Here is a 6162-nt window from a genome sequence, read left to right as displayed (position 1 = left end):
TGTTAATTCATAGTTTTGATGCCTTCAGTATGAATCTACAAATTTCATAGTCATGAAAATAAAGAAAACTCTTTGCATGAGAAGGTGTGTCCAAACTTTTGGTCTGTACTGTATATATATATATAATTTGTTTCATATTGAGGCTTTGACTTTGAGTCTTATTTGTGATTTCTTCAAAATAATTTTAGAGAAGTTGCATTTGACATTTTTCTCAGGTGAAAATCTGGAAAAGCAAGAGGCAGCAAAAGACTTACTTTCCAGGAGAAACTTCTGTGATCTTTACAGGTACAGCTATCTTTTTTTAATTCTGTCTGTAGGTTTCTTTAGGACTAGCAGGTTGTATCTCATTTTCACTTGATATTTTCCTCCAGCATTCACCCATGAACGTATCCTGAAGCTATGTTAGTTTTCACATAGCGACTCCCACCAATTTGTTTATGTACCCTAAAATCTCCCTTGCACATTAGTAATGTCACATCGGCTATTTGCCTGATTTTGGTGGCGACGGGTTACATGAGTACATATGATCTTGTGCGCTTGCAGTCAGCGACTCGCCACCAGTGTAAATCTGGTCATGTTTCTCTGTCCTTATTTCAGCAGCTGTAAGCCCTGGAGATGATGTAGATTTTTGCTTCAATGTCACTCACTCTAATGCTGCTGTTTTGATTGGTATACCGAACCTCATGCAGCACTGATCAAGAGCAGGGACCCCAGTGCCCCCATCTTATTTTTTTCTCTTCTGAAAAGCGAGACTCACTTCACAGAGCCTCTAATTAATGAGGATGAAAAGCCTCATTAGCAATGTTAATGAAGTTTGTGTTTGAAAGTGTATCTGGTGAAGGACTGCAGTCCTGTCTGAAGGGTTTTGCCTCACAGACCAGCCAGGAGCTTTGATTTTATTCAAACCAAACCGCATTTTCATGTTTACCAAAGAGGTCCAGAAGTCTGATTTTTATTCAGATTTGGACGAAAAATAAGTCCCTCTTTCTAAAATGATAGACCTACAGGTGTTTTTATTTATTTATTTTTTTTTTTTTGCAGAACAAAACCCTGAAAAGTCATGTGTCATATATGTCATAACAAATCCCTGAGTCTTGTGTCTTTTAAACCAAGTATATACTGTATATATACACAAATGGAAAGCTATAGATTTGAGAGCTATATTTCTGATACAGTCGCAATGCATTACACATCTGAGAAGCACTGCAAAAGTAGTCAAGGTTGAGTAGAGGTTAAAGCAACTGCAAAGATGATTGTAGAGTACCAATAAACAAACAAACCCATAAATATACACCTGATGATAATTGCAGATATCAAGAACAAACTGATGATAGAAAGCCTTAGATAAATTCCAGTTTCTCTTTATTAGGATGTTTTTAAGTTTCACGATCAGGTATAAGATCATCTCTTTTCAATGCCCAGAATCTTTTCAAATACTCTACTACTTTACAGTATGAGGAGTAGCAAAAAATATTTTCTAAAAATGACCGATTTTGGTCAAGGACATTTCTTGCTATTCTGTTCTGCTTTTGTTCACGCAGAGAAAGGAAATGTGCTTCCCAAGAGTGAGAAGATATTAAGAGGCCGTCTATAAAGCTGGCGGCTTTGTTTTCCATCTGTGATCAATGTACCAAGATTGTAGTCACACCGTCCCAGTCCTTGTGCCGCAGATGTCATGGTCCGACTGTAATCCCATTTCTGAAAGAGGATTTCTCACCCATCAAATTACTGTTCCCCAGCACGCTTTCATCTCTGAATGCATCCAGTCGGAAAGATCTCTCTGACCTGCTGATAAAATATTGTGGCCTCTTCACTGTAGGAAGTTATGCATTTAGATAGAGAATATGTCTTCTGGAAATACGGCTGCAATCACGGTGAAGTAAATATTTTGTTCCACTTTGCATGAAACAGGATTCAGGTGAAGAGGACATTTCAGATGACATTTTCAAATGACTGTTCCTCATCTACATCTTTTATTCTTGAGCTTGGGAAAGGCGCTTTATAAATAAAACATTATTATTATGATAATTGAGCACCAAATGAACATATAATGTTTTCTGAAAGACACATGACACTAAGCCTGGAGTAATGGCTGCTGAAAAACAGCTGTGCCATCAGAGAAATATTTTATATTTTAAAATATACTGAAATAGTAAACATTTTAAATTTATTTCACAATATTAATGTTTTGCTGAATTTTTGAACCAAATGAATTCAGCCTTGGTGAGTATAAGACTTTCAAAAACATTTAAAAAAAAAACTCAAAAATACTCTGTTGTCCTGGGCCAGTTAGACCACCCAGAACCATCATAGCAACTGCACAGCAACACCCTGGCAACCACACAGAAACCCTAAGTATTTCAGCAAGGTTTGTCCAGACAACCACCACACACACTGTCTTCAAAAATGCACAAGAACCATTCCATTTCTTTTTTTTTTCTGTTTTTCTCTTTTTGTGTGGGGTATTGTACCCTCAGGAGCCATCTCTGTCAACAGAACAACTGCATCCAACCAGAGAAAAGCCAAAGCCTAACAGCAGAACAACATATCAAAGTCTGACTAATTTAATCCCTGAACCTATTGTGTTTAGACTGGCAGCAGTCACACAAGGATTATTCATGTCATTGTTCCACGATCTGTTACATTATCTGCTTCTGTTGTTCTCATGCGTAATCCAAAATAAGCCGGGCTTTATATTAATTACCTTACAGTGATCTGTAGCCTCCTTAAATAAATCTTTGCCATGTAAAAATACAAACAGAATTGTGCATTTCTTTTTCTCAGTTATGGGTGTTTTTCTTCATTTCTTGGATTACCAATGTTTATCCAGAGGTTCAGAATGAAGCAAATGATATCAATAGCCCATACTGCTTTGAATACTGATCTGATATGTCCAATCAATGCAAATTAGCGACTAATGGTACTGTATCTAAATACTGTAACTCCTTCATCTATAAATAATAAATAAGCAAAATGATTTTTAGCCATTTCTCCTAAACTATGCACATTTTTACAGTCTAGACTTTGTGGGAGTTGTAGTAAGTCTTTTATGTTCTATACATTCCCATGACAGCTCAGTTTGGTGAAGAAGCATCTTGGTTATTTTCAGACAGACTTTCATGTGTCTATTAGTTTCTCAAATACAAAATGCAGACGTTTTAAACATTTATACTGTTTTCCAAGCTGACAAAACAGTATCTATTAAAACAGAATATCAAGAGCTATTTTGACATAATTTGGACCACATATTATCATACCTCATTCACAGCACACAATACTTAAAGCTTTTATTGTTAGCCAGTGATGCCCACAGCGTCTCAGGAAGACCTTGTACTCAGTGATATGCTCCGCTGAGCTTGGTTCTGTACCTGCCTTCGGGTATCATTTGTAAGGCTTATTAGAGAAGCTTTGTGTAACTAAATAAAACTCTCCTCCCTGCACTGCTTTAGCACAGAAAATGCAGTATCTGCATGTCTATTACTCCATTTTTATGTATGTGTGTGTGTGTTTGCGCATTTGTGTGTGTATTAATCCCCATGATGGCTTCAGGAGATGCATACTGTAGATCTACAGTATGTTCTACACTCTTAAATATAAAGGTTTCAAGGGGGGTGCCATAGAAGAATCCTTTTTGGTTCCTCAAAGATCCTTTCAGTGAATAGATCTAAAAATAATGATTTTTTTTCTTAGTGTAAAGAACATTTTATTAAACTGAATGAGGACCAGTGCTGTTAACGGTTTTCACACATGCATTCCTGTGCCAATGTAGATGGAATTCCGCAGGCTTACTAAAATTCTGACAGAACACTACATCGGTCCTGATTACTAAAGAGGCAGCATGACCAAAGCCTGATTCCTTAATGAATTGCTCTTATAAGCCAGTTCTTTCTTATGAATCAAAAATTATAGTGTGATCATTATAGTCTGATTCCCCAACAAAAGCCTCTATTAGCCATTTTTCTGTTCTTTTGCTTTTTTTTTCATAAATCAACATACAGCGCACCCAGTGTAGTCTCATTCTCTAAAAATGACTGTTAAGAATCAGTTATTTCTACTCAATAAGAAACATAAAGCGCAACCAGTGTAGCCTGATATCCTAACAAAGGATTCCTATGAACTGGTTCTTTAGTGAATAAAAAAACAACTAATTTTTTACCAACTAATGACTCTTATGAAGCATTCCTTTAAATAAATCAGAAACATTTAGCACAACCAAAGTGTTCCATTCCCAAATAATGGATTGTGGTAAGTTGGTTCTTTTTAGTGTACAAAATACATTTGAAATACATTTAAAATACATTGTAGTTACTGACTGGCTGTTCATTCTGTATAATGACTTTGAGTTATAGGGAAGTCATGGCCTAGTGGTTGGAGAGTTTGACTCCTAACCCTAAAGTTGTGGGTTTGAATCTCGGGCCGGCAATACCACGACTGAGGTGCCTTTGAACAAGGCACCGAACCCCCAACTGCTCCCCGGGCGCTGCAGCATGAATTGCTGCCCACTGTTCCGGGTGTGTGTTCATGGTGTGTGTGTGTGTGTGTGTGTGTGTGCACTTTGGATGGGTTAAATGCAGCGCACAAATTTCTGAGTATGGGTCACCGTACTTGGCTGGATGTCACATCACTTTCATCTTATGCAATGACATTCCAACCTTTGCTAGTGTGACTTAAGTGTATATTATTTTTTGGTCCACCATACAGATTTGATTTCCATTTTGGTTGAGCTGTATGATAAAAGTGATTCTGACTATGTTGGTCCAATCTTCCAGCTGCATTTGGAACCCTTTTTTCTTTCACTGCAGCTAGAAATGTCACAAGATATTAAAGCAGATTAATTTATGCCAAAGACCACTCAGTGTGCCACATGGCCCTCTGTTTCCCCCTGTTCCTTATATGTGGAGATTCACATTGTTCCTTTACAGATGACATTGCTCTCTACTCTGTGTAATTCACTGCTGCTCTGCACTCTCTCTTTGAGTGGGCCATGAGAACAGTGTCTGAATAATACATACATGTACCACTTTCTCCTGTGTGGCGAATATGCACTTCCCAGCTCATCATGGAGAAAATGAAACCTCTCCTTCTCTGCTGTCTCCTCCTCCTCGCATACATTGGAGCGCCATATTGTGGTGAAGGGCTTGAATGCTAATGAGGAATCGGCACACGTGAACGTTGTTCTTGAGTCCTACAAGAGGTTCGCCTAAAGACTTGTTCAGCATGACACTGACAATGTAAAGTTGAAAATTTATGACTTTTGACTCTAGTTTTGCATTAACTTGGCTCAGTGTCACAAAGAAGTGTTTGATTGCCATGGAAGTCATTTTGCATGAGATTTATTACATGGAAACGGCTCTATTTTTAATGGTCTGGAGATTCTGTAAAACTTCCGAAACCATCCATGCCTAGACCCAACTTCCCATTAGTTTTGCATATAGTCACAAAGGCGCCGGCTAATTAGCATGCCGTATCCATGAGTCACGTAGGATGCTCCCAAGTAATTAAAGTGAAATATTGCAGTGTGGAGGCGGAATATGTGACGTACCCTCCTCTCTGCTTGAGAACAAATGCCTCACATTATAGACACCGTAAGCTCCATTAATAACCCAGGCAACAGTTTTCAAGAATTTGGGTAGTCTTGTGGGAAAAGCTGAAAAAACAGGAGGAAGAGAGAAAGAAAAAAAAGCGACCAGCAGTGATGTGGAGCCATATGGCACTGCATATTTCAGAATGATAAAGTCCTCCACAGAGGACAGAATATTACAGAGATGTCTCCACGTAGCAGACAGAGGCACAAGAGTTAATGTAAATGGCAAAGCCTTGAATTTTGTATTTCAAAATGCGTGGAGTTTCCAAAAATACAAATGCACTGATTATGTACTGATCAATGTCCTTTATATATATATTTTTCTGGAGTATATGATGCCAGATCACTCTGAGCAGCGTTCCAGTTACTCCAACAGTACACTGAACTAGAACAGTATCATTGTACATGTCAGACATGCTGAGACTGTCTACAAACTGTTTCTGATGTGTTTTGCCGGACAGCATAAAGTAAAACAAATAAATCATTGGAAATATAATAATCAGTGATGCGATGGCAGTAGTTTCGAATCTTAAGTAAAGAGTCATTAAATGGTTACAAACAGTATTCTTAAATGTGTA

At 37.9% G+C, this 6162-nt stretch overlaps 1 long non-coding RNA gene across 1 annotated transcript; it reads left to right on the top strand.

The window, feature by feature from the left end:
* The first annotated feature begins 213 nt into the window (after window positions 1-213).
* Window positions 214-2763, top strand: LOC128028640 (uncharacterized). The gene is made up of 2 exons (XR_008187191.1): window positions 214-285; window positions 1542-2763. It is a non-coding gene; the product is annotated as an uncharacterized LOC128028640 (long non-coding RNA).
* The last annotated feature ends 3399 nt before the right edge of the window (window positions 2764-6162 follow it).

Source organism: Carassius gibelio, chromosome A15, assembly GCF_023724105.1.
Source record: "Carassius gibelio isolate Cgi1373 ecotype wild population from Czech Republic chromosome A15, carGib1.2-hapl.c, whole genome shotgun sequence".
Taxonomy (NCBI): Eukaryota; Metazoa; Chordata; class Actinopteri; order Cypriniformes; family Cyprinidae; genus Carassius; species Carassius gibelio.
The sequence above is the reverse complement of the archived record's forward strand: the minus strand, read 5'-3'. Positions and strand labels throughout refer to the sequence as shown.